Source organism: Nyctibius grandis, chromosome 7 (genome assembly GCF_013368605.1).
Source record: "Nyctibius grandis isolate bNycGra1 chromosome 7, bNycGra1.pri, whole genome shotgun sequence".
NCBI classification, from domain to species: Eukaryota; Metazoa; Chordata; class Aves; order Nyctibiiformes; family Nyctibiidae; genus Nyctibius; species Nyctibius grandis.
This window is the reverse complement of record NC_090664.1, coordinates 15,205,052-15,232,081: the sequence shown is the minus strand read 5'-3', so window position 1 is coordinate 15,232,081 and position 27,030 is coordinate 15,205,052. Positions and strand designations below refer to the sequence as shown.

At 43.2% G+C, this 27,030-nt stretch overlaps 1 protein-coding gene across 2 annotated transcripts in view; it reads right to left on the bottom strand.

The window, feature by feature from the left end:
- THRB (thyroid hormone receptor beta) overlaps nt 1-25,139 on the bottom strand; it is a 172,541-nt gene extending 147,402 nt beyond the window's left edge. The window contains exon 1 of one of the 2 annotated variants that reach the window (XM_068404990.1): nt 25,094-25,139. The gene's annotated coding sequence lies outside the window, so the exon portion shown is untranslated. Of the gene's footprint in view, nt 1-24,880; nt 24,960-25,093 lie in introns of those variants that run through there. The other variant, XM_068404989.1, reaches the window with a different exon arrangement.
- Between the last annotated feature and the right edge of the window lie 1,891 nt (nt 25,140-27,030).

The window sequence follows — 27,030 nt, the reverse complement described above, 5'->3', positions numbered from 1 at the left end:
GGGATTTACAAAGCTGTAATTATACTGAGAGGGTTTATGCATAAGGATGTATTAAAAGAAATACTATATGCAAAATAATTTTTTTTAAGAAATCCTCTGAGCATTAACACCATTTACACTAAGGACTCTTTTATAACATTACCATTAAAGGGATTTTAAATGCATATCACCCCTGAAGGATGCCTGCAGTCTATGCCAAGCTCTCTATGTTGGCTGAAGTTGGTAGCCTATACCTGTTTTACAGTCAGCAAATGATGATAAATGAGCAGAGCAAACTTTGAGCCCAAAGCAATAAACCACACTAAAGGCAGAGGATGTACTCCAGCGACCAGCCAAAGCATGTCAGCTGCTGCAAGTCTTGGGCAGGGAAACGGGAGCAGAGTCCAAAAGGTGGTGCCTGCAGACCCCACCAGCCACCGCCGAGGAGCCGCATGGTTGCATGACGAGCATGAGCAGGAGGACAAACTGACTGACGAGCCCACTTAGGCTACAGGTCAGGCTCACTGCAGACATTAAGTGCCACCAGCACGAGTCACATGCATGACTTGAGTAACACACCGCTGAGGACAAAGATCATGTTCTTGCCTTTGCGCTGGTCCATCTGGTCAAGAAAGGCACCTGGACACACAGGAGTGGGATGCTCCGACTCATGGTGGATGCAGTCACTATTTTGGATCTCCTGTTTCACCAGCAGCCTCCTGCAGACGGGCATTCTTTGTGCACCACAGACCTGTGGCTGGCTGCACGGCATTCCCCGAGGGACCTATACCAGTTACAGCTGTGCCTGAGGATGCTCTGAAGCCAACTGCCAGCCAGCTCGTCCCAAGACTACAGAAACGCAAAATCAAACATGACTTCTGCATACCCCTGTCTGAACTAAAGAGGGTGTTAAGTTTCACTTCAATATATTCCATGAGCAGAATCTAGCTGAGAAGTTATTTTACAATATGGTGCACATTCTTTATTTAATCATTGATGGCTACCACAATTTCTGTTCTTGTTAAGTCAGGAAGATTTCTACACGGCCTCACAATAAAACACTGACCTGGGAATCACAAAGTCAAAACATTCTGTATAAAGTAATCCTGAGATCCTTTTGATCCTACTGGCTTATTGTTAAACTAAAATGGGAGAATCTGACTGTTAGTCAAGAAACTACAGTAAATAAAACTAGAATTACTTTCCCAAACCTCTTCTCTAAGATCAGTGATTCATTATCACAGTTTAAATTTTGTAAATAATTAATTATTAGTGAGCAGTAGCATGCAGAGTTATGTATTGGATTTTTAAGGTTACCCTTCAACACACCGAACAGTTACTAGTGTTATACATGCCAAAAAATACACTAGTTTATTATTAATTGCTTTGATGGAGACAGGCACTACGATAAATTAGATGGTCAAGAGAAATCCAGATCCAATGCAAAAGAAGTCAATACCCTGAGTAATAGGTCTCCCACGTAGAAGTTTTGTTTTAATATATTAATTATAATGTTTTGACTTCAGGCACGGATCCCTGAAGCAGAAACAGGGCTGCCAGAAGGCAGCGTGACAGGAATGCGCAGGGAGAAACGAAGTGGTATGAGGCACGCGCAGCAAACCCATGGTGCAGGGGGGCAGAGGGGTCCTGATTTGACAGGAGGGAGGAATGGGTAGCATCACCTCCGCTATCCTTCCACGTCAGCGTAGAGCTGGTGGCAAAAGGAGATGCTCAAAGCCCGCTCCTAGAGGAGAGGGGCAGAGAAGCAACCTGGAGAGAATACGAGGGAGAGGCAGAGGTTCATAGTCTTCCAGCCTGATCACTCTGATGCGTGATTCCATGTCCACAGGCAATACTAGACACAAAATACCCTACTTTCTCTTTTCTCTAATTTGTTCAGAAAAGGCTTTCACACTTACTTTGCTTCCTGCTTATAAGGAAGGAATTCTCTTCTGCAAATGCATCAGAAATACAATATGACAAAGCAACTGAATATTGCAGCTAAGCTACAATGGAGTAGAAATCTGCATTTTTCATTTTAAAAAACAGAAGAGCTTTTGTTCTATATAGTATTTCAATACTCTTTTTTTTTTTTTTTTAATTTCAGGATCAATCTATGACTTTCGCATTTGAGATCGGTCATATGGCCTATGTAATGGAAAAGCTCTATAACTTATCTGAATCATTATTTTATTTTGTTCTCCCATGGTTCCAATTGTTCATTGTTAATTAGATCCAGCCATAACATCTCACTGTGCAAAAGGCATACTCTGTTTTAATCAAAATCTTGGACAGCATTTTGGATGGCATCTTTAACAACTTGGACAGAATATTCTGCGGTTTCCTCACCGATGAAGAATCAAAATGATTAACTATGAACATGCCTTCCACTGAATGCTGACAGTTATTATCAGGTTATTTTCACGAACATCTGCCTGTTTCATTGAACCATTTTAGATTTCCTTGCATTTTTTACCTGGTTTCTTCACTCAAAACACTAATGAACTGTAAACCTGTCCCATAGGATGCACCCATGGCAAACTCCCAAATAATTTTTTAATTTCTCATTTTATGCTATGCTGAAAGTGACGCTGTAAACACAAAAGATGACTGTGAGAGTGTCATCTATTTGAAATCAGACCTTTTTATTTATGATGTTCAAATGATTTTCCCCACTGTTCTAACAGTGAAGAGAAACCGCCCGTGTTTGGGAATGAAACACACCAACAAGCTCATGCTTACGGACTGTCTTCGTAGATGTATTTTGGTGACAAGGTACTGATTCAGATTATCCCTCACAGGTATTTACTGATGACAAAAAACTGAAAAATGTGTCCTTGTCAGGAATAAACACAGCACTCTGCTTTTTCATATCGATATATAAATTGTCATTCAACGGCACTTTTGATTTTGGTGCTGCTGTTTTGAGAACCCTTGCTAGGTTTTCCATTTTGCTCCATAAGCTTTACCCATTTCTTTTATGTCAGGCCACTCAGCAACTTCTTTCCTGATGCCTCCCCCTGCTACAGCCCCGAGGAATCACAGACTGACAAAGTGATGTTCCCAGTTGCCTAATCACCTGTTTGTAGCAGCTCCATCACCAACTAAAAGCAAAAAAGGGGAAATAGCCACTAAATCAGTCAGTGTTGTAAGGACTACTAAAGGAAAGTTACAGAGGATCTTATTATCCAGCTAGAATTGTCTAGAGTTTAGGAAACCAAGATCATAATAGCTTATAGCTATGCAACCACACCATCTGCCTGACTGTAGTATACAAATTAGCAAAATCTAACACGCTGTCTAGCCAACAGTTATTCCCGCTTGCCTTCCCTTTGCAAGAATACAGGCAATAATACAATTGTTTTATAATAAATTACATGATATCATAAATTATAAGATCATCACATCCCATTGTATTATGTAATTACAGATAGATGTAAAAATTCGTTTGCTTTTAATCTTCTAACTTTTCAAATTATGAAAAGCTTTCAGTCACAGCCTGAAAGGAAATCTAATAAGCTATATTTGCACATACGAGTGGTGATTTTGGATGCCTGGGCACTTCGCTGACAAACTGAAATGTCTCTAATAGAACCTTGTTTCCAGTAAGAACTGAATACCATCTTTCAGATGTTTTAGGTTATGCACTCTAAAATGGCCTCATGCCAAATCATGAGTCACTTGTGAAAATTTAAGATCCTGTATCTAGTATCAAAAACCAGCAGAAAATAAATTCTTTAACTATTATCAGAGTGGCATCATAATTTGGAGAAAATGAAAAGCCCACTTCGGCTGGTTTCTTTCCTAAAACAAAACAAAACACCACAGCAAAGATTTTCAACTGACAATTTAAAAAAAAAAAACAACCACACCACACAAAAACAAGCCTCTTTGTTAAATGGAGGAAAAAAGTAATATTTTAGATTTCTCACAAATTAAACAACTTCTGCGTGTATTTTAGGAGAAAAATCAAAATAGCAGTAACAAAAGCTTGCCTACTTTTTAGACGTGGTGGTATGTATGCCACATCAGCCCTTCAAGCACTGTGTCTCCAGGAGTTTGTACCAAACGTATCCTATTTCTACCACTGAATATAAATGCTGAGGGCCAAAATCTCAAAAAATTTACCCAGCAAAACTATCCTAAGTAGCAGTTTGCCTGCGCAAGGCTTGAAGAATTGACATTTCAAAACTCTTAAATTCTGCTTTGCCCTGAGTTTACGTATGATTGCTTCTGTTGCACAGCACAAAATCCCGCATTCATGTGAAAAGACACTGAAAAGCAGAGACGGGTGGGACAGCAGCCCGCTTCCTTGTCGCACAACTTTTATATTCATAATTCCTAGCAAGTTCTGTAAAGTGACTGACATATATAGACTTTTGGGGAAAAAAAAATTCCACATGTCAGTTTAATGCTACAGCACAGAAGACAGCAGCTCTGTGTGCCAGCACAGCAGGAAAAAACCTCAATTGCTTTTAATAGACAAGCATTTAGTGCAACTAGTATAATCTGCAGTGACATTTCCCCCGTCTATTATGTAAACTGAAAGCTAAACTTTTGCTTTTATACAGTATACTGCCTATCTCCAACACAGTGCCTTATCAGCTTTCTCTCCATTTTTAAGACATTTTAGTAGCAAAAGAGGGGGGACTTATCAGATTCTTGAGATTCCTTCTAAAACTCCAGTCTTCTTCCGTTCTGTGTTTATGTTGCCATGCAGACATCAATTCAGACAGGCTTCAAGAGGAACTGCTATTTGTTTAGTTAGCATGGCTCATATTCTATGTCTAACAACCTCTCTGAGAAGTTTAACTCTCCACAGAAAATAATTTAAAAGTCAAGAAAAATCCAGGAAATTCCACAAAGAAAAGTCGGGATTTCAAAAACCAAGGATGTTCAATCCATTTTACCAGTGTCATTCCCTAACACCTCTTTTCCTAAGTTTCAGGAAAAAAGTGAAAAAGCAAGGGAATGAGTAGTTAGAGACATCACCATTTTTTATAACCCAGGCATCATACAGAACATGAGAATATCTACCTTCACGGAAGCAAATATCCTTGAAAAGATTTTTCAAAATGGCATTCAGCAGCAGACTTAAAGAGATGAGGAACTGCCCACGGAAAGAGCAGAACAGATAATAACAGACCTGCTCTGGTAAAACATCACTTTATAACTCCAAGATACTTAAATTAATAGTTAATTCTTTCCCAATCTTTCTGTCCATCTATCTACTGTTATCCACCTCAGCGCTGCCACTGGGTAAAGCTGATATCTTAATCCTAACCCTGTCAAGATAGCCAGCTCCAACAGACTGACTCGTTTTTAACGTATTTTAATAGACAAAGCTCTCTAAGTGCCAACAAGTCTGCATATTTAGGATTCAGTACCCAAAGGAGTGAGTGATTAAAATCTAGTGCATTTGCAAGACAAGTTCGTAAGGGCTAAAAATACAGCACACAGCATCAAAAGACCTCATCAGCCAGACATCTGAGTACCAGAAGGAGATACAAGGCATAAAAGAAATCAAACCTTCAAAAACAACGTCCCAAATTGATTAGGCAACACTGGAAGAATGAGTCTGACAGGAGACGCTTTATTGTGTATATATGCCAAACATGTTTATGATTTCTCTCAGAAGACGTATCTTGCATTATCCTGATAGTAACAGATAGTTCGTGTCACGCCTGCCTTCCCACAATGTGTATCCCACAATAAACAATGCTGCCTGTATATAATATACAATAAACGCTCTGCTGTATCCAGAGCCAGATCATGAGCAGAAACCTCTGACCTTCCCAATCTGAGGCATGAGCACACAGCCCATAAGCACAGACAGTGCTGCAGAACTTGCCGGGCTACCTACGGGTGCAAGAGACGCCGACCACTCGACCAGCTCTGCAGACTGTGATGCAGCCTGGAAATCTCCCTCTCCCTCTCTCTCTCACTGCACATTTGCTGAGCCATGCTGCTCATGCTACCACGTGCATCTGACGGAAAGCCTCCTCCGCGTGAAGCCTTCTCGCAGGAGCACTGGGGTGGATGTAGGCAATGGCAGCCGCCGTGCGAGATCACTGAGCACCCCAGGGTGCGTGACCGATGCCCAGCTCTCCCCTGACATAAAACTCTCCCATAGACAGACCAGAGCACGCGAGCGTGCCTGTGAGCTTCCCAACGACAGGATCGGAAGACAGTTTGGAAAAGCATTACACAAGGAGGACAGAAATCCATGAAACCGGTGACGAACTCACTCAGAAACCTCAAGATGCTCATGCAGTGAGCAGTAACCGGAATGTCAAATATAAAATATACCATCTACCCCTATACCAGACAATGCTCTCTGTCTTCCATCGAGACTGCGTACAGGGGCTGAGAAGACTGCCTGTGCCCATGGCTGGAGAGGGCTGCAAAGCCAGCAACAGCTGATGCTCTGCCCTTTTGCAGGAAATAGATGCTCAATGAGACAAGCAATGGGAAAAAACAACCTTAAGCTTTCTCAGCCCAAAGGGAATTTTTTCCTCATTACAGCACAAAAAAACACAGGGGGGCTGTATTTCCATTTAGTTTTCTTTGCGTTTGCTTTCTTCTTTTATTTCAGACAGATCTCAAGCTGGTAAGGCTGAGAGCAATCTTGTATTTACCTGGCAGACCCCCAGCTGTGGGTAAGGTCCTCACATCACAGTAATGCTACTAATATTTTCCCCTCTAATTATTTTTGCCCACTTTTGTATTCTCCAGGTCAAAAAGCAAGGAAGAGCTTCAAATGCTTAATGGGGACGCCTCCTCCTAAAAAGAATTATCCAGAAAAAACACAATTCAGAATTAATAAAGCCTCATGTCTTTTCTAGAGAGGCTTTCTGAGTCCTATAAGCAGAGGAGAGTTTTTCGTTTATCAGGCAGCAGAAAGGGAAGAGCTTTCCATCAGGTGATTTTGAAATTCTTGGTCAAAGGTTAACTTGGTTTTTAACTTCAAAGTACAGAAAATCTTGGAGGCTGAAAGAATACAGGGGTGAGGGCTGCCCTGAAAGTAAAACTTCGGAGGGATGTTACCAACCTGAAGCCAGGCGATGAAGGCCACGATAAAGCTGCCTCCTGTACTACACCTTCCCTCACTCTTGGTTTCACAGACAGATCCTAAGAAGTGAAAAGGCAAAGTCCATTTTGAAAAGTTTAAAATATAATCAGATTTTTCTGTCTGGCAGCAGGACAGGAGGAAAGGCAGTTTCGCTAATTAAGATCTGAACTTCTGCTTCGACTTCAGTTTTTCCTGATGCTACTAGATATTTAAAAATATGGTACTCATTCATTGCAGGGTGCAGCACCCGCAGGGCAGTGAGTAATGGTTTTACTCTTGCTTCAGTACTGGCAGCAGCATGTTGAACTGGAAAATGAACCTCTATTTCCTATCTATTTTTATAATCAGTTTGTCTATCATCTGCTTAATTCTTACTCCCATACGCACGATAGAAACAAAACATTCAAGTCTCAGTACTACGCTGAAACACATTCACAACGCTGCCATTGGCTCAGACAGCTACCCGGCGACACTGACTTGTAACTGAGGACAGCGTTTGGCCCCGAACACTACGTCTGTAGCCTATATGAAAAATTCATGGGCTAAATCTTTTCACTTCTTTGATAAACAGGAGACAAAACGAGAGAGTCATCACTTAGTCAGCCAGGGAATGATTCAAAATCTAAATCTACAATATAATTTCAAGGAAAGTAACTGGTAATAGAGACAAAGTATATTTTATCCTCATAACAGGAAATGGACAGGATTAGATTATTTTATGCCACTTTTTTGCTTTCATTAATTGAAAAAGTATAAAATACCAAACAAATACAGTAGTAAGACACCAGATACAAAATAGAAATCTGCAGTATTACATGCACAACTATATTTTGCTGCAGCCCTGAAGTCATACACATTATTGAGTTGTGGTTTATTTGCAGGCTTTCCTGTTTCTCTAAACACAAACATTATTTTTGGTATTTTGTAACTAGCTCTATATTATGAGGTGATATTAGCTGTGAGGGTGACAGCTGGCAGGAGCTTTTGAATCGAAGGGTCTCTCTCTGATACACATGAAGCTCTGTATTAGCTCTCACAAGATGCACTGTTTACTAAAGATGATTACCCATGAGTAAATAATGAGTCATGATATCCTTAAAAAAGCAAACACACATAGTTAAAGAATAATTTCTAACATGGGTAAACAGACAGCACTGAAAATTGAATCACTTACATGCATTTTTTCCTAATAAAGTGTTAAAAATTAGAAAAGCTATAGAAAATAGCCATAATTAGACAAAAAAGCATCAGAAGGTCTTGGAAAGACTGTATCTCTTTGCATATGTCTGCAAAGCACCATTTACAGACGTACCAATAGGTACCAATCTTAAATAGATGCAAGAACAAACTGAAGAGGGGTTTTTATTTGGATGACACAACCCAAACATGCCACGGTAATTCTGTCATTCCTGATGTGTTACCGTACTGCACTTACACACAGTGCGGACCATTGAAATGCTACACATTGGCAACCAGGCAGCAAAGCAGTACTGCAAACCTAACACTGTAATTGTAACACGCAGGTAACCTGCTCATTTTTACTATACGTTTTCAGGTGATTTCCTAGCACTTTGAGAATTTACTGATGGGGAATTCACCTCCAGACAATCACTGACTGTGGTGAAATACTCTCCCCTTCATTATTGCTGCTGCCACGTGCATCTTATTTCTAATGCTATTTTATACGTTTCTAAGTTCACTGTTAGGCTCCAAAAGTTCCTCTGGGGAGGATGTAGGGAGAATGAAGATTATGAAAAATATATTTATATCATGTCCATTCAAAGCACCGTTTGTCTGTAAGGACTTTGCCTACAACAGTTTGCTCCCAGCTGTTCTGCACAGCCTCCCAGACACCTGCGAAGCTCATCAACAGGTTTAAAAGAAAAATTAAATGGAAGCTAGTGATCCTTGTGACATCTCAGCAGCTGAGAGTGGTGGCTTTGGAGTGACAGCAAGAGTTGAAGACCATAAACACACTTTACTGTAACTGCGCCTTTTCATATAACCTTCTGAAATGTTTACTTGCAAGGACTAAAGCAGAACAACCTGGACTCTGGAAATAACATAACATAACATAACGTAACATAAAATAATAAAATAAAATAAAATAAAATAAAATAAAATAAAATAAAATAAAATAAAATAAAATTAAATTAAATTAAATTAAATTAAATAAAATTAAATTAAATATTTAAGGACAATCAAATTTAAGGACAATAAGGAATTATGTGAAGATAGGAAAAAACATGCATCTAACCTGGCTTCTTTGTGAACACTGCTGTGTTAGAAAAAGATCTAGATCGAAAGTTGAAAAGGATACTGTCCAAATGTTAGGACTAACACTCTTCACTTGACATGCTACATTCTGAAATTAAGGAAGCCAGGATATATTTGAAAATGTCATGAGGATGAAATAGTCACATTAGATTTCTTTGGGAAGAGCACTGAAGTTTTACCATGACATCTCCATTCAAGGCTGGGTATGGCCACCACGTTTTGGGGAAGGCTGCCCAGCTGGGGTATCAAGCAACTAGGGGAACATATACCAAACCTGGTCATTCTGACAGAGACAGGGGTGCTTTTTCCCCTTTCCTCCCTGTGTATTTCTCCTAGCCTATTGGTCTTGAAGTGTAATCTCTCGTGCTTTGACAAATCCACAACCTCCACATAGTTATTCACAGTTCAGGTTTTTTGAGATCATATGACTTTAAATCACTAGTTTCTAAAAAATTGCCTTAACATTTTAAATAGCATTTTTTTAGAGAAGAACCAGACAGCTAGTGAGATGGACAACCACACAACCAGTCCTACAAGTTTCTTAAATTACAGTCACTTACACTTCTGAATCAGGGTCACATGTGCACGTAACCTGCAATTCTACGAGGTACTCCTCTTGTTTTGGCTGACTGATGATTGTTAAGATCACTGAAATGGCACCAAGTACCTTTAGCTGCCAAAGATCATAATAGAAAAGATGGTGCTTCTTCCCCAACAATCCTCAAAACTTAACACACTACCATAAACAAAAGGAAGAAAAGATGAGTGCAATCGGAACACTTCAACTAGAATAAAGACCCCTTTAGGGCACTTTAACTGCTGGTCTGAAGCTTAAAGGGAAAATGAAATAAAATCTAAAATGTCACATGGTGCTTACAAGATTATATATGCCTCCATTAGGTAAATACAACAGAACTCTATTTTCGCTGTATTTTTGCTTTATATTATTGCAAATGTTTAAGTAAGAAAAATTATCACACTAAAAATAGGAAATACTTAAACGTATTTTCCTTTTTTCTTTTCATGATGTAAATGGTCCATATTCTCAATGCTGTTATACTAGAGTTAAATTAGGTCAAAGCCATTATTTAGTGCTCAAAACCAGAACATGTCACAACTATCAAAAATGACCACACAACAGGGCACTTCAGTAGCTGCCTATCCCTCACCCTACCAAAGCTGTATCATTCCGTATTATACAGCCGCTGGTGCTTTACACAACTTTGATTCCTACTGACCACTTCCAAGGGGATAACACCATCACACACAGACCAAAGTCTTAGATCCATCCCTTCCAAAAAGTGATCCATTTGTTAACGTTAAAAAAAACCATTCACTTTCACAGTTACCCTTTACAACTCCTTTCAGACCATTCAGACACGCATCCTCAATATACATACACAGCCACCTTGCAGGCTTTGCTAATGTCATTTTCCTTTTACTCCCTCTATTATTTTCCCAACTCCTCCCTGACCTCTCTTCTGTTTAATCTCTTCTGGTTAGAAAAAATAATAAATAAAGAGGGGTACACAAAAGGGAACACAGTGTTCTAGGACTGGTCCTATGTGAGCCATAGGAAAACAGCACAAAGCTGAGAAGAGCTGGGATTGCCATAGAGTGACGTCGTGACCTCTGTTTACAGCCATAAATTATGTCAACAAAGTGACAGTGTTCTGCATGACCCTGTATTGCTTAATTTTCTCTCTCTTTTTTTATTATTACTGTGCCTGTCTTTGCTTTACCGATTCTAGTTACTTCCTTCAATTTGATAACGGTCTAACCAAACATGTATTTCTCCTACAAGTCCAAGCAGAAGACCCAATTTTACTGTCAACACAGCCAGATCAAAGCAGCTAACCTGTTATGGAAACACCAAGGCCAACACCCTAATAATGTCCCAATTTCTTATGTTAACCAAAGCGATAAAATTATTCTTAATTAACAACGGATAATTCAGCAGAAACACAACTTGAAGATAAGTGTTGACAGAAAATGAAATGTATTGACTCAAAAATATAATGCACTTACTACCAGAAATTCAGCTACTGATCTACAAAATGTTCAAAAGATACAAAAATAAGTGCTATGCTGCACATCCAGAGATAACAAAAGAGCACAGTATCTCAGTTTGGTAGGTTTTACTTGTTGAATTACATCATGTTGATTAGAAGACATTAGCTTGGATTAAAAAGGGAACAGCACTAATTGCTTTAAATATTAACACCACTGGCTAACAGACATATAACAGTATAAGGACTATTATACTGAGTTTTCAGGACTATTATACTGAGTTTTCACAAACTTTTGCCAAGTTATTCATAAAGATGTCAGTAAACAAGAAATACAACAAAACTCACCAATGAGTTTCTGCATTCCATCAGAAAAAAAAACAAACCCAAGTGATATAGCAAAAGTCTGAAGAAAAACAAATGAGAGCACGGTATAAATCAAGACATTAGGCTTGACATACACAGATGCAGATGGCTGGGTACACTGATTTCAAATTTAGTACTGGAGATAAAATTATTTCTATCTTAAAAACACACTGTAAGCAGATCATTGTGCTCGCAAAACTGCTGAACTTTGGAAAACATTAAGCTTGTATCACCTGCCATTATTCTTGCCTTTCTCGGGCAGTAATACCCACTGAAGTCAGCCTCAGTTGTACTTACACTAAATTTCATTTTGGAGTCCTGACCCCTGATTTCAAACATTGCAGGAAGATGTGTATGTGTTAAACATACTTGATGTTGACTGAATTGCAAAAATCATTGTTGGGATTGTAACTTTTTTTTCTAACATATCACTTCTGGGCACTACTTAAGGTCATAATGTGCCTTTGATACTCACCAAGACTTTTTCACATGGAAATGAGACACTAATCACACTCCTTTGATATTATTAAACAGGATAATTGATATTATTAAAATTATTGAAAAAACCATCCCAAGTAAATTAACAATAAAGTACCACAAAGACTGCTGGCATCTGCTGGCTATATCCTAGTAGCTCAGATTGGCCATTCTGCTATTGTAGATAGAAGGAGTAGCACCAGACATCATTTTTTCTGACTCAATTAAAAAACATCCATACAAAAATACAAAAAGCATGCAACAAACATGAATCCCCAAAGATTATCCTCACTACAGATAAGCCCAGCAAAAGTGTTTAACCTGTAACTTCTGATCTACCCATCTGCTTTCCCCACTTAGCCCTGCTCTCCAGATGGGAAAACAGGTGAGGTCTTGAATTACTCATATGTCGCTCTGTAGTTTTGCCCACACCCTCCTTCCTGTTACACCATCACCCGAGTGTTGTGAAATTTGGATCTCCTAACAGAGACTGCAGCTCTTAACCTTCACAATAGGTAAAGCTCAGTCCTATTCTATCCCATGCCTTGCAACATCTGCCAAGGTGAATCTCTCAAATTCTTCCTGCATACTGCTCTTTCTGGGTGTAAATACTTCTTCTTTTAAAGAAGAAAAAACTATATTGAGGTTTTTCACAATCCTAATTTGCAAATTGTTTCAAGCTCTTTTAGATTAGATTACTTTCCAAAGCAAACACAGTAACACTATACTACCCTCATTTCCCAAACACAGACATGCTTACGACTGTGCAGGGCATAAGATGCGCTTGCTTCTTTCACCTGCCCCTGTTCACAAATGGCTTTCACTGACTTCAGGAGATCTTTACAAAAGTACTGGATGTTCCACTCATCCAAAACTATTTAAAGGAGCAAGACCTAAAGAAATATTGACAAGATTAGGTACGATGTGTCAGGAAACCCGTAGCAACAAAACATAAAAAAATTCAGACTGTAGATTTGATCTTGTAGATCTGGACTTAGGAGTGGTAAATGTCTGCCTTTAAATATCATTCTTGCACCATCAATTAATTAATTCAGCTGCAGACTAACGGTCATCAAAACGGACTACGGCTATATCTACACAGACATGTTTTGAAGTGACTGAGCTCAAGTTATAACTTGGCTTGGAGTTGAACATCACAAAGGGGAGTCCAAGCTTTTCGTCTTACTGCACGTTATGCTTGCCCGGACAGCGAGCAACATCCTGTCAGCAATCCACTTCCCCTTTGCCTTCTGTCTCCAAGGTAAATTGCTGACAAGCCTTCCTGTTAGTCCTCCTAAGTTGAGGAAATAAAATATGTAAAAAATATTGAGAAATAGAAAGCTTTTAGAAAAAAGGCAGCCTGCAGTGTTGTTGCAAAACACAGGTTAAACTGATGTGAACTTTTATTATGGGCATGAATTTTCAGCTGCCATTTGTGGATGAGCTTGAGCTACAAGCAAAGGTAAGGAGATGCCTGGTACATGCCCTGTCTGCCAGCCAGTGTCCACACTGGTACCCACAGGGCTGCCTCATGAGTAGGTGTAGTAGTAACAGGAAAGGGAAGATTGTCTGCTTGAGTTCAGGTTTTGTGGCTGCAATTCCACCACTTTCTTGCTTTCAGAACTTGGGTTTCTCACTGGAGAAACACACAACCCAAGAAAGAGACCAGTGGAAAATCTCTGGGAGCCAAACTGGGCAGCAAAGGTCAAGTGAGAGGGGAGGGCAAGGGTTCATAGAGTAGTTTGTTTATGTAAATTTGGCTTTTTACACTTACATTCCTACGAGCAAAGCATGATCAGAAAATGACTCTGAAAGAGCATCCAAGTCCTGGCTACTTTTTATGCCCATATGACTCTTCGTGATCAAAGGCAATGATCCTGAGCATTGGCCCCGTATGTACAAAGGTGAGAGCACGAATTCTGGTCCTAAATTTTAAGTAAGCTCACAATTTCTATGTGTGCATGGAAAATGCATTTAGGACACTTTTTAAAGTTACAGAGCAGCTTAAGGTGTTTGTGTAGACACAAGTAGTAAGATTTGTTCTCTTATTTTGGTATGAATTCATAATATTTTTATTGACTCCCCTGAATTTATTATGGGCAAGCCTGGCAGACCAGCTTATTTTTAAAGCATGCACTACACTTCCCATTAAAGAAATCTATCTTAAATTATTTTTTACTTCACTCATCTCTAACCAGTGAACTGCAATTCTCCAAATCACTGTCTCCCACAGCATCCTCCTAGACAAACTGGCTGCCCGGGGCTTGGATGGGTAGACTCTTCAATGGGTTAAAAACTGGCTGGATGGCCGAGCCCAGAGAGTGGTGGTGAATGGGGCAAAGTCCAACTGGCGGCCGGTCACTAGCGGTGTCCCCCAGGGCTCAGTTCTGGGGCCGGTGCTGTTCAATATCTTTATAGATGATCTAGACGTAGGGATTGAGTGCACCCTGAGTAAATTTGCAGATGACACCAAGTTGGGTGGGAGTGTCGATCTGCTGGAGGGTAGGAAGGCCCTACAGAGGGATTTGGACAGGTTAGATAGATGGGCCCGAGACCAACGGCATGAGGTTCAACAAGAACAAGTGCTGGGTCTTACACTTCGGCCACAACAACCCCATGCAGCTCTACAGGCTGGGGGAAGAGTGGTTAGAAAGCGGCCTGGCGGAAAGAGACCTGGGGGTGCTGATCAACAGCCGGCTAAACATGAGCCAGCAGTGTGCCCAGGTGGCCAAGAAGGCCAATGGCATCCTGGCCTCTATTAGGAATAGTGTAGCCAGCCAGTCTAGGGAAGTGATCGTCCCTCTCTACTCGGCACTGGTGAGGCCGCATCTTGAGTACTGTGTCCAGTTCTGGGCCCCGCACTTCAAGAAAGATGTTGAGGTGTTGGAGCGAGTCCAGAGGAGGGCGACCAAGCTGGTGAAGGGTCTGGAGGGTCTGACCTACGAGGAACGGCTGAGGGAGCTGGGGTTGTTTAGCCTGGAGAAGAGGAGGCTCAGAGGTGACCTTATTGCAGTCTACAACTACCTGAAGGGAGGTTGTAGTGAAGTGGGAGTTGGCCTCTTCTCCCAGGCAACTAGCGATAGGACAAGAGGACACAGCCTCAAGCTTTGCCAGGGGAGGTTCAGGTTGGACATCAGGAAGAATTTCTTTTCAGAAAGGGTTATTAGACATTGGAATGGGTTGGCCAGGGAGGTGGTGGAGTCACCATCTCTGGCTGTGTTTAAGAAAAGACTGGACACGGCACTTAGTGTCATGGTCTAGTTGACATGGTGGTGTCAGGGCAATGGTTGGACTCGATGATCCCTGAGGTCTCTTCCAACCTGACTGATTCTGTGATTCTGTGATTCTGTGAAATCAGACTGCCCATCTCAAGATGAACTTTTTCAGAAAGTCTCAGTCACAGAATGGCTGAGGTTGGAAGGCACCTCTGGAGACTGCCTAGTTTGACCCCCTGCTCAAGCAGGGTCACCTGGAGCAGGTTGCCCAGGACCACATCCACCTGGGTTTTTAATATCTCCAAGGACAGAGATGCCACAACCTCTCTGGGTAACCTGTGCTGGTGTTCAACCAGTCAAAATGGTCTTGCTATTTCTGCAGAGGTAGCCAAAGGAAATGTTGATTTTTTTTTCTCTATGCAAAATTTTAGACTCTTTTTCTTTCAATTACTTGAGTTCTCCTATTCCTTGGAACAGGACCTGTAATTTGGCAAGCAAGGCCCCTATGAAAATAATTAATCCTGCTGTCCCTGTGAAAATGTAGTCACAGAATCACAGAATCACAGAATAAATCAGGTTGGAAGAGGCCTCTGGGATCATCGAGTCCAACCACTGCCCTGACAACACCATGTCAACTAGACCATGGCAATAAGTGTCATGCCCAGTCTTTTCTTAAACAAGTCAGAAAGGGAAAATGGGGGAGAGGGGCTTGCCTAAATTTATTTGTGCTCCACAAAAATTTTTACAGTACTTGGAAAAAAAACTTGTTTCATTCAGAATCTTGAATTTTCCGGCTATCAGGTATTTAAGAAGATCTGAAGACATCTGGAAACAGAAGGAAGCACGCTATATATACATATGTTTCTCCATATACATAGCTCCATGCCAGGTAACAGGCACTGTAATGAAGCCAGTGCAGAGCTTAAAAGCCAGAGGTATGGTCCTGGCTGCAGAAACAAGCGTGGCCAGGTCTGCTCTCTTCCCCAGGAGAACCCAGTGAGCCTACAGAAGTTCAGGCCCTTGCCAGCCTGCTGTCCACAGTGCCTGCCCCTTGGGCTGCAGTCAGCAAACCGAGATGGACTGTGGCAAAGGAGGAGAGGCCAAGGGAGAGCAGCTGCCTGGCACATCAACCCTTGGTCTGGGGCAGTTTGGGGAAAGCCTGCTTGTCCCTCCTCTTCCAGTCATCAGACCAGAACCATGACCCGGATGGGCTGGCAAGGCTCCATCCGCTTCACGTCCTCTGGTTTGGAGCTATGAAAGCCCCTCACCAACAGATGCCAACAAGAGTGCTCCCAAAGCCTGGCTGCCGGGCACTAACCCCTTCTGTCTCTCATGAAGAAGGCAAAAGAAGGGCTTGATAATAAAGCATTTATTATTAGGCAAGTGGGGGGAAGATGCTGAAACACTCCACAACCACAGCTGACAGGTTCGATCATAACCAGGTTTGACCATAAACGGTGAACACTGAGCACTCAGAGCTGTGCCGCAAAAGGAGGACTGAAGGCAAACACCTGCAGGTCTACGTAAGAAACGGGCAATCCACCCTAAAGAGAAAGTAAGGCAGAGGAGAGAAGGAGATGGAAGTAGCAGAGGAAGGGAAGCACCTTAGCCTAGTTGTCCCCCTCCCCAAGTATCCTACACCAAAGCAAGCCATCTTATCCATGTCACTGGAGGCAGGACGAGGAGACTGGGAGGGTTAGCTCAGCGAACAGCTCTATAGAGAGGGTATGACCAGAGCCCTCCCTCCCTCAGGAATTAGGGAATCCAGCACTTCCCTGCCCCAGGCCACACCATTCCCACCCATACCTAACCTCCTAGCAGAGAAAGCACTTCTACCTTCGCAAAACTGAAGAGTGTTTTGACACGAGGCATCTTGAAGTAGATCTTTCTGCCTCACAAAACACACTCCCATCACCCTCTGACTGGAAAGGCATGGCCAGACTGGCTGCAAGCACATTCCCTGCATCCTACCGGGAAAGTGACACTGGAGCAGATTCATCTTCCCTGGGTAGAGGGTGAAAACAAAAGGGCTTCCCAGGAGGCCTGGCTATCACAGTAGTCTCTGGGTTCTCCCAGAGTTCAATGGACATGAAGACAGCCGCCATCAAGATGGTATCTTGTGCAGCAATCTACTTGGCAAGAAAGAAGGCTTCATACATTTGGGAGGCTATCACCATTGTCGTCAAAGTCTCATAGCACATGCCAGTGGTCACACACATAAGCAGCAGAACTGCCAAGTGGGGAAGTAAGGGAGGGAGATGCCAAAAAGCAGTGGGACTGGGGACAAACCCCCCCCCCCCCCACCCAAAGAACCCAGCACTCAGTAATGCAGAAAGATGAGAAGACAAAAGCATAGGGTCTGGTCAACACAATGGCAAGCAGGACTCTTGTCACTGACTTATCCCTTTTGGTGGCAAGAAGACCCTGTCAGAGGGAACCAAGGACAGTGCAACCCACTCTGTCTACAGCAGGAGCATGGCAGCTGCCTTCAACATCTGCCAGATTCAGCAACCAGGGCAACTGACAGGACATCCTATGGAGAAATGAAGTTGAGGATGCCATCTCCATGCATAGGAATCTTCAAGGAAAGAAAATGTCTCTAGCATCCCTGTCCTATTTACGGCAAAGGAGAAAAGTGTGAAGTATCTGAGGCAGGGAACTTTGTGGTGAAGAAAAAAAAAAAAAGAGAGCTGAACAGTTTACAACAGTTGAATGCTTAGTTGGACAATCAGGTTTGATCCCTTCATGGTGCAGAGCTAAGTGATTTTCAACTCTAAATTCATAATAGCCAGGAGCAAATTACTGTTACATGTATGGTTTACAGGCAGGGACCACATGATCCCCATATTACACATAACCTATAGCATTCCCTGGGATCAGATATTCAGAAGTTTCATAGTTTCAAATAAAGTTAGTAGGAGCCGTAGTTTTCAAACGTGACTATTACTACATAATGTTTTGCACACTGAAAAGTGAAGCAGTATCATCCAAGGACTCCAAACCTTAATTTATCTGCATATACTGAAAGATATCCGAATTAAGACGGCATAATCAACCTTAATTCTGGTATTTCTTTTCCTTAGTGCTTGACATTATAACGTGAATAATCAAACAACTTATGCAGTTAAACAGTTGACCCAAGTCCTCTGTCCCAACTAAGCTGTTTTATTCTGGTCACATACAACAGTCCAGTAAACCAAATCACTTCAGTAAGTCACATCAGTGAAAGAGGCACAACATAAAATACATGCAGTTCAATGCTGCATAGGAAGTACTCTTCCAGATATAATTTTCTCTATACTTGTAGAAATAAAATTATACTTTAATATTTAATGGAAGTAATTATTTTGCTTTAAAAATGAAATCTGTCACAAATATTTTATAGGATAATACTCTTTTAATGCGTATCTGCATGCGCATGTACATTCTGGATTTACACAGATACAACTCTGTACAGAATCTTTCCCTGTTTATCTAACTGGATAATCTGTTTCATCTTATCTTCTTTAGGAGAATAAATGCAATATGGAAGGTAAGACACCTAACTTAAAAAGAGAAGGCTCAAGATAAACCCTTCCATTTCCTGAAGCCATGAACAAAGTTATTCTAAGCCTTATACAGAAATGCTACAGCTCCTCATTACACTTTGAAGCACCTTGCACACAAAAACACCCAATTTCTTACAAATATGTTTGAAATATTAAAAAAAAAGATCCAGGGATAAGTTAATAAACAATGGAAATAAAATTATTTTCATGTAAAGCCAGAAAACAGATGGTATGATGCCACATGAAGGCAATCCTACCTGTCAAGAGCTGCAAGGAGGTAGGCAAATGGACCAGGAATTATAAGATTGTGCTAAAGGCCAGAGGAAAAAACAATGCTAAAGAAAAAAAATCTTCAATTTATTAGTGCACCTTCTTTCTATAGGTAGGAAACCAAGAAGCAGTAGCAGCAGCACTCCATGCCTGCTGAAGTACAGGCTGGCTGGAGCACATGGCAAGCAGCTGGCATAGCTGAGCTGAGGGAAATAACGCAAAGTCACGGGTGGGAAGCGTGGAGTTAACAGTATACTAAAGGAGGCCACGGTGTAAGACCAAGGCAGTGGAAGAAAGGTGTGAAGGTCTGCAAATCCATGAGGCATGAGAAAGAAAAAGGCCCAGAATTCAAGAACATTGTACAGATGTAGATAAAGAGAGTAAACATGACACATGACTCAAGGAAGCCAACTTGCAGTGGTGGTGAAAGCAGCTGCTCTTACCCACAGTATATTTTTTTTGTGAATATTTTTTAAATGGTTCATCCATATCCATGTCACTAAGATATCAGTTACTGAGCAATTGTCCAATGATCCGACTACTTATATAGTTGAAAAGTATTTTAATTTTCTTCAAGGAGCTCCTTTGTTCTCCTACACCACAGCTGTTCCAAAGCACATCCTACAGTCAAGCAACGTTGTTGATGTACCTGTGGCTTAGTTCATTCCTACCAACTCCCATGAAGTAATCCAGAAGACATTCAAACATCAGTGTCAGAATAGCCAAAAATATTTAGCAGGTGAGCAGAATTAATGATCTTCTATCCAAGATAGAGAAATATGCATTGTGTATGCATAAGTATAAGCAATTTGGTTCTACATGCACCGACTTTACTCCTTCCTCATCCAGCAATGACTTACATTTTGACTTTAAATTTACTTGAAGAGACATTGACCTTCTTGCCCCGTTTTCTACCTTCCTATGACAATCAGTCCTTTTATTTCTTCCAATGGAAAACAGAATCCTAATTTATTGGGTTAGGTTCACCAGAGGACACAGAATGGTTCTGTAATCTAGAATGATCACACTGCTTTCATGCGTATAATCTAATTACAACGTAAGAGTATTTGCCATTTTAGTTAATCAGTAAAAATTATTACAGTTCTGTATATTTAAGACACTTGAGGATATACAGTAATTTCTTTAAACTGCAGTCTATTCCTTTATTCTCTGACTAATGCATTAGTTTAAGTTTCACAAGACCTTCAATTTCTAATAAGCTACAATAGGTCAAAGGAGAATTTTTATGATCAAAAGCATTCAGAATTGGATACATAACTTGATTTTCTTATTTAAAAAAGGCATTTTATTTGCTTGCAATTTCATCCCATCTAGTTGGAGGCCACTGCATGCATTTTGGCAGCGTGACCATAAACTGAAGAGGTTAACAACAGAACCAACTTTTTCAACCTATCTTTTTACTTGCAGTGTCCCCCTACCATAACCATGTTTAAAGTGGTGAGTAATGGAAACGATCTCATTCACATGTTGTGAATGAAATGAGCGAAACCACTTATGCAAGAATCAATTACTTTATTCAAAATATCCACTTGGACCACAAACAACCAACGAAATAACGGAGAATTGAAGAAATACAATTATTTAATCTTTACACAGAAATTAAGTTTATTTATAGTCTGCCCTTGATTTTCATAACAAAGGCTCTTGCAATACATGCATCACTTGTTCAGTTATCCCTGTAAACTGTGTAAAATCCTAGCTCATCTCTGAGAAGACAGATTGTTTCTCCACTGCCCAATGACAAGCTTAAAAAGCATCAGAAGCAGTACTGCCACACTAATGGCCACGTGAATTATTCTGCTAACTTCGATGATGGGGTAAATGAAGCCAGGCAGACCCCCAGACCACCATACCTATACTGCATTTTCCAGTACAGACTTCCTCAGCCACTCAGAGGCCTTACTTCAGTTACGCAGACAGAAGGAGGAGAGTATCTTCAGGACTTAGCGGAATTCTGCTGTCCTAAACTTGAAGAGCTACTGAACAGCATTTATTTATTTATTTATTTGAATGAGTCCATGCAGGAGAGAATCTAGGACTGCATACGTAGTCATTTTATAGAATCATAGAATCATTTTGGTTGGAAAGGACCTTTAAGATCATCAAGTCCAACTGTTAACCTAGCACTGCCAAGTCCACCACTAAACCACGTCCCTAAGCACCACATCTACTCGTCTTTTAAATACCTCCAGGGATGATGACTCAATCGCTTCCCTGGGCAGCCTGTTCCAATGCTTGACAACCCTTTCGGTGAAGGATTTTTTCCCAATACCCAATCTAAACCTTCCCTGGTGCAACTTGAGGCTGTCTCCTCTCGTCCTATCATTTGTTACTTGGGAGAAGAGACCAACCTCCACCTCGCTACAACCTCCTTTCAGGTAGTTGTACAGAGCTATAAGGTCTCCCCTCAGCCTCCTATTCTCCAGACTAAACAACCCCAGTTAAGGAGGGAACAAAGACAAACTGTGGAAATATTAAGAAAATCTTTTCTGATCGCTCCTCTGACCCTAACAGAAAATTCACAAATTTAGATCTTGACCATACGCTCCAGAAACCCATGGCATGGATGTGCTGCCTCATTCCCTGCAGGTAGGTGGACAGTGCCCCAGCGGTACCTCCTTCTTTCCTCCAGATGCCAGATTCTCAAGTGCTTTGGAAATCGAGCACGTGAAAGGACAAGACAGAGGAAATGCGCATCTCTGCATTGCTACCCTGCATCCTGCAGTACCGCTCTGCCTTCCACCGTGACAGCCATCTCCTATTAAAGAGCAAATTAGTTTGGCTGGAAGAATAAGCATTTCCCAAGTCCTAGAAGGAAAACTCACATGAGGGCTCACAGAAATTGTGCCACTTTCCTTCTCATGCCTTCCCTCATCGCCAGCTATTTACCTGAGCTTCTTTCATATTCATGCCTCTTTTACCTATAAGCAAACCCCAAATCAGTAAACCAGAAAATGATGGGAGGAGAGATAATGAGCTCCAGAATTTTCTTTTCCAAGGAGCCAAAATTCCTGGTCTCACCCTTCCGGCAGCAAATGAGATTGTTGCTGGAGGATGTCCTGCCTCAAATCAGGTGGCTTTTTTGAGGTTTCATCCCTTGATTCCCTTCCAAATAGAATCAACTTTCAAGGCTACACTAGACAATAAACTTTGACAAACTTCTATTATTTAAGTTTAGTAATCCTTCTCCTCCCTACTTTTCTCTTGGCTGGGTTTTTACATATAGCCAAGAGGAAAAATCCTGCTCATCATCAACAACAGGGAAGCCAGGAGAGGATATATGCCTACCACAGGTATGTGTTATTCTGCAAACTTCTTTATGGAATGCCAGTATCTGTTATTCCTAACAACTTTCTCCCCTTCACTTTTATTTAAAAAAAAAAAAAAAGCAGCAACCAACCATATACTGCACAAGGGAAGTACAACATGCACATCAGAGAAAGCATGTCTTACAACTTCAGATGTCCCGCTACCGTAAACTCTTTGAAAAATACCTGAAGAAACCTGTCTACAGGGTAAGCAGCTGTCAGCAAAGGAAGATTCACTTTTTCCAAAATCCTCCATTTTGGGGGGAATTTGGAAAAAGCATATACATTGTCCTGAAATTATCAGATAATAAAATTAATGCTCTAGCATATAAAAAGAGTGAACAGAAACACCACCACTACTTTCTGCTCAGCAAAAGAACATTCCCACACAGGAGAAGGAGCCGGCACAATAAATTTGACTTTACATAATGACTTGGATATGCAAAGAATTTCAAAAGCACTGAACAATTTGGAGCCATGATGTGCTCAACACCAGCTCATACAAGACTTGATCCAAAACCACTAAAAATCAATGGGAAGTTTTCCATCGACTCTAACAGACTTTGGTTCGAGCCCGCTCAGCTCTGAACATCAGAGCCTGCACAGTTAAAAGCTGATGGAAACCACAGCTAAATCCTCCCTCTTCCAACACGGAGCCATAGGACATTTAAATTTCCATGGGACCATCCGGCAGCAGCGCCCTCGGTTTCACAACCAGTACGTCAGGACTAGATTATTCCATCGTTAGCAAGTAACAATGGAACACACCAGCTCATCCAAAGGTCACCAACTCAAATAAACTGAAGGAAGGCTGAGACTAATTTAAGGGTCCCGGGACTAAGACGATGGGTGATTTTGAGCCAGTAAGTAGAAAAGAAAAAAAAAAAGTCTTGTGAGGAAGGAAGCAGGCATATCCAGTTTCACAAAACTTTCGTTATTATTGTGCCTTAAACAGCTGTTCTATGAGAAAATGAAGGGCTATACCTTCCAGTGACTTAGTCCAGCTTCTTGACTTTAAAAAAAAGCTATACATTGAAATAGTTATATTATTTACAGTCCAAAGTAAGGGAGAGAACTCAAGCCTCTCACTGTAAGGCAATACTGCTAACTAATGCATTTGCATTGATTATGATAAAGTCTCCTGAAAATTACCTTTTTACCATGGCAATTTCTTATAAAGAACAAACGCTTTGCTCTGTTTTTTTTTTTCCCCCTCAAATGTTTATTCAGAAGTTGGAGCTGGGAAAACAGGAACCAGAAAATCTAGTAAATTGTCTCAACACACAAGTAGTACTGAAATGTAAAAGGACAACAAATTGTTTTATAAAAAGATCCACAGTCTATCAATTATGCAAACATATATTTATGACAGACTAAGTTTTGTAATAAAAGCTAAATAGTTACTATAACTAGCAGATGGCTCGGTTTGAACGTATGAATTTTGTGTTAAGTTAAAATAATAAAAGGAACATGCGTATACTGTCGGAAAAAAGTCTCATCCGCCCTCCTGAGTCAGAGCTGGTATTTATTACAGCATTTTTAACCTGCGTTTTTACTTCCACAGCCTGGATCACAGGAGTGCTAATGAGGTTTCTGGGGACCACGGATCTACCGGGCTCCTGCCGCTCGCCAGAACAGGTGCGAGCGGTTCGACCGGCAAATGGCTTCTGGATGCTGACAATTTCCCCTTTCCCTTTTTACTCATACGCTGCCTGATCAATCCACCCACAGCAGCTTTCAAGCCTTCCTCTTCTATATTTAGTTAACAATTAACACCTTCGGCTTTTTAACTTCACGGATTGCTGCTGTTTGTTGTTGTTGCTTCAGAAAGTCAAATAAAACTTCAATGGATAAACCCTTAACGGGGAAATACCGCCTGTGCTGCGAACAGAAATAAATAAGGAAATGCCGGCAGACGCGCACACACCGCCGGCTTCCCCCCTCCACCTCTCCGGCACCGCAGACCCCCGCGGTGATGAACAGCGGCGGGGGGAGACCGGCGGCCCAGCCCGGGCCGGGCCGGGCCGGGCCGCCGCTCGCCCCCCAGATGCTCCGGGCGACCGTCCGGCGCCCCGACGGATCCTCTCCGACAACGTTCGCACGCCGCTGCCGCCGCTCTCCCCGCTGGTGACGGCTAAATATAAGGAACGGCCAGGGAGCACGACGTGCCTCCCCCGCCCCGCCCCGCCAACCCCGGGACGGGGGAACGGCCACGACGCGGGGCAGCGCGGCGTGCCCCTGGACGCCAACCTACGGAGCCGGCACCCGCCGCCGGAGCGTCCGCCCACGCCTGTGGCCGGGGCGCGCTGCTCCCCCCACCCCCGCCCGAGTGACTTACCGGCGGAGCGGAGCGGCCCGCCTGCCCCGCGCCCCTCACCGCCCGCCCGGGCGCGGCGCGGTGCCTCTCGCCGCGTCCCTCCCGCCAGCCGCCGTCTGGCTGCGGACGTGACCTGGATTCCCCCCGCCTGCGCCGCCGCCGCCTCCCGCGGGGCCGCGCACACGCCGCGCCGCGTCCCCCCCCCGCCCCGCCGCAGCCGCCGCCGCCGCTCACCTCTGGCCGCGGCGACCCGCCTCGCTGCGCCTCCGCACCTCCTCGTCGCCCCGAGCGACGCGACGCGGAGCGGAGCGCAGCGTTACGCAACGCGCCCCGCGGCCCCTCCGCGCCGCGGAGAGGGTCGGAGGGAGGCGGGCGCGGGGCGGAGGGAAACCGCGGCGGAGCCGCAGCCGAAACCGCCTCCGGCGGCCACTTGTAGCGCCGCTGGGGCTGGCGGCCGCGGGCGGCCGGGATCCCCCCGGCTACGCCGCGGCACGGCGGGCGGCGCCCGAGCAGGGCGGGTCCCGGGGCGCCGCCGAGTCACCCCTTCTCCTCAGGGGCTCGGGCGGCGGGGTGCGGAGACGGGGCTGCGGGCTGCGGCGGGAGCCGCCGCCGGGGCTGCGGGGGGACCCGCGGCGCAGAAAACTGCCACGGAAGTTAAAGTCCCGCGGCGGTAACGCCGCAGCTTGCGGCCGTGGACCGCCCTGACAGAGGGGCACGGGCACGGGCACGGGCACGGGTGGAGGAGGAGGAGGACTGAAGGCAACGGTCTCCGTTAGCAACTTCGCTGCAGGTACAGGGGCCGTGCCTCGGCCCCTGGAAGCGGACACCCCGGCCAGCCGCCTCTTTGCGCACACAGTCAAAGGGCTTTTTGATGGCGCCTTCTGCATCCTGCCGGGCTGTCCCGGTTATTTACCGAGCGCCTTTCCCAGATAGGCTTTGACAGGCGCACCACGCCCCGAGGCCTCCGTCACAGGGGTGCAGGCAGCCCGGGGGGCGCAGGCGGCTGGAGGTCCCATCTCTGCAGGGATGCCCAGTGGAGGCTCTCTCCTTGCCTCCGCATCTCTGGGTTTGGGGAACCAGCCCAGCCCTGGGGCTGGGCGTGAGGGCGGGTGCGCAGGCCACCAGCCCTACAGACAGCTGACCCACGCAGGAGTCAGCAGGGATGAGGTGGGCTGTAGACAGAGCACCCACTCCGACAGGAAAATGAAGGCTGACAGGCCCCCAGCCTACAAAACTGGGGGACACTGAGCCTCAGAAACACGATTGCCGTGCCTCAGCCCAGCACAAATGCTGCTTCTTGCTCATAGCAAGGCAGGCAGTTTTAGGGAGGCCGTACGTTCCCTGGCCTGCAGTCACGCTCGGAAGGATGTTCTAGGACAAGGATGATGTCGCATTCCTACCACCCATCTCTAATTCATGAAACAGGGAAAGCAAGGAAGGAGAAGTACCCAGAGTCTCATTAACAGCTATCAGCTTGAGCGAGTAAGATGGCGTCTGAAGTAACAGGCGTGAAAGCAATAGCTACTTGAAAGAATAAGATCGGTTTGTTTTTCCTCAAGGAATTACAGGAATATTAAACCCTTCTTGCAGTTATAAATCATTTAATGCAAATCATTTAATCCAAACAGAATTTTTACAGGCTCATGAGGCTCACTCATTTTGCCAAGAGTGAGTCATGTACAAATAAAATGAAACCAACAAAGAAAAGAGCTCTCATGCCATGTGTATGTGGGTGATCCTTTGAAAAACTTGTAATTATTTTTTTTAACTCTACCACAGCCAGGAAGACAGGTTTGTGAAGCAAGAGCAAACCTTGATAACCCAGCTGTAGCCCATCGACGTGGAGTTTTTTTCTTCACCCAGAAAGTAACACAACAGGCCCCCTGTCAGACCGACAGGGCAGCAGTGTGACTAATGGATCAGCAGCCCCTCAAAGGCCGCGATTTCAAACCAAGTTGTGTACTGATATACTAAGGAAGCAAAAGGCTTTTTGAAAAAATGAAAATAATGTTAAGTGATTAATACTTAGTAAAAGAATGCAGTAGGCAGTTAATCCCTCACTTACGGGTTAGTTAAGGACATGAGTTAAACTTCATTCTTTGCTCCCCATGTCATAAATATGTGCTGCTAAACACAGAGCACAGCATGAGCCAGCGGGGTGGTGATGCACT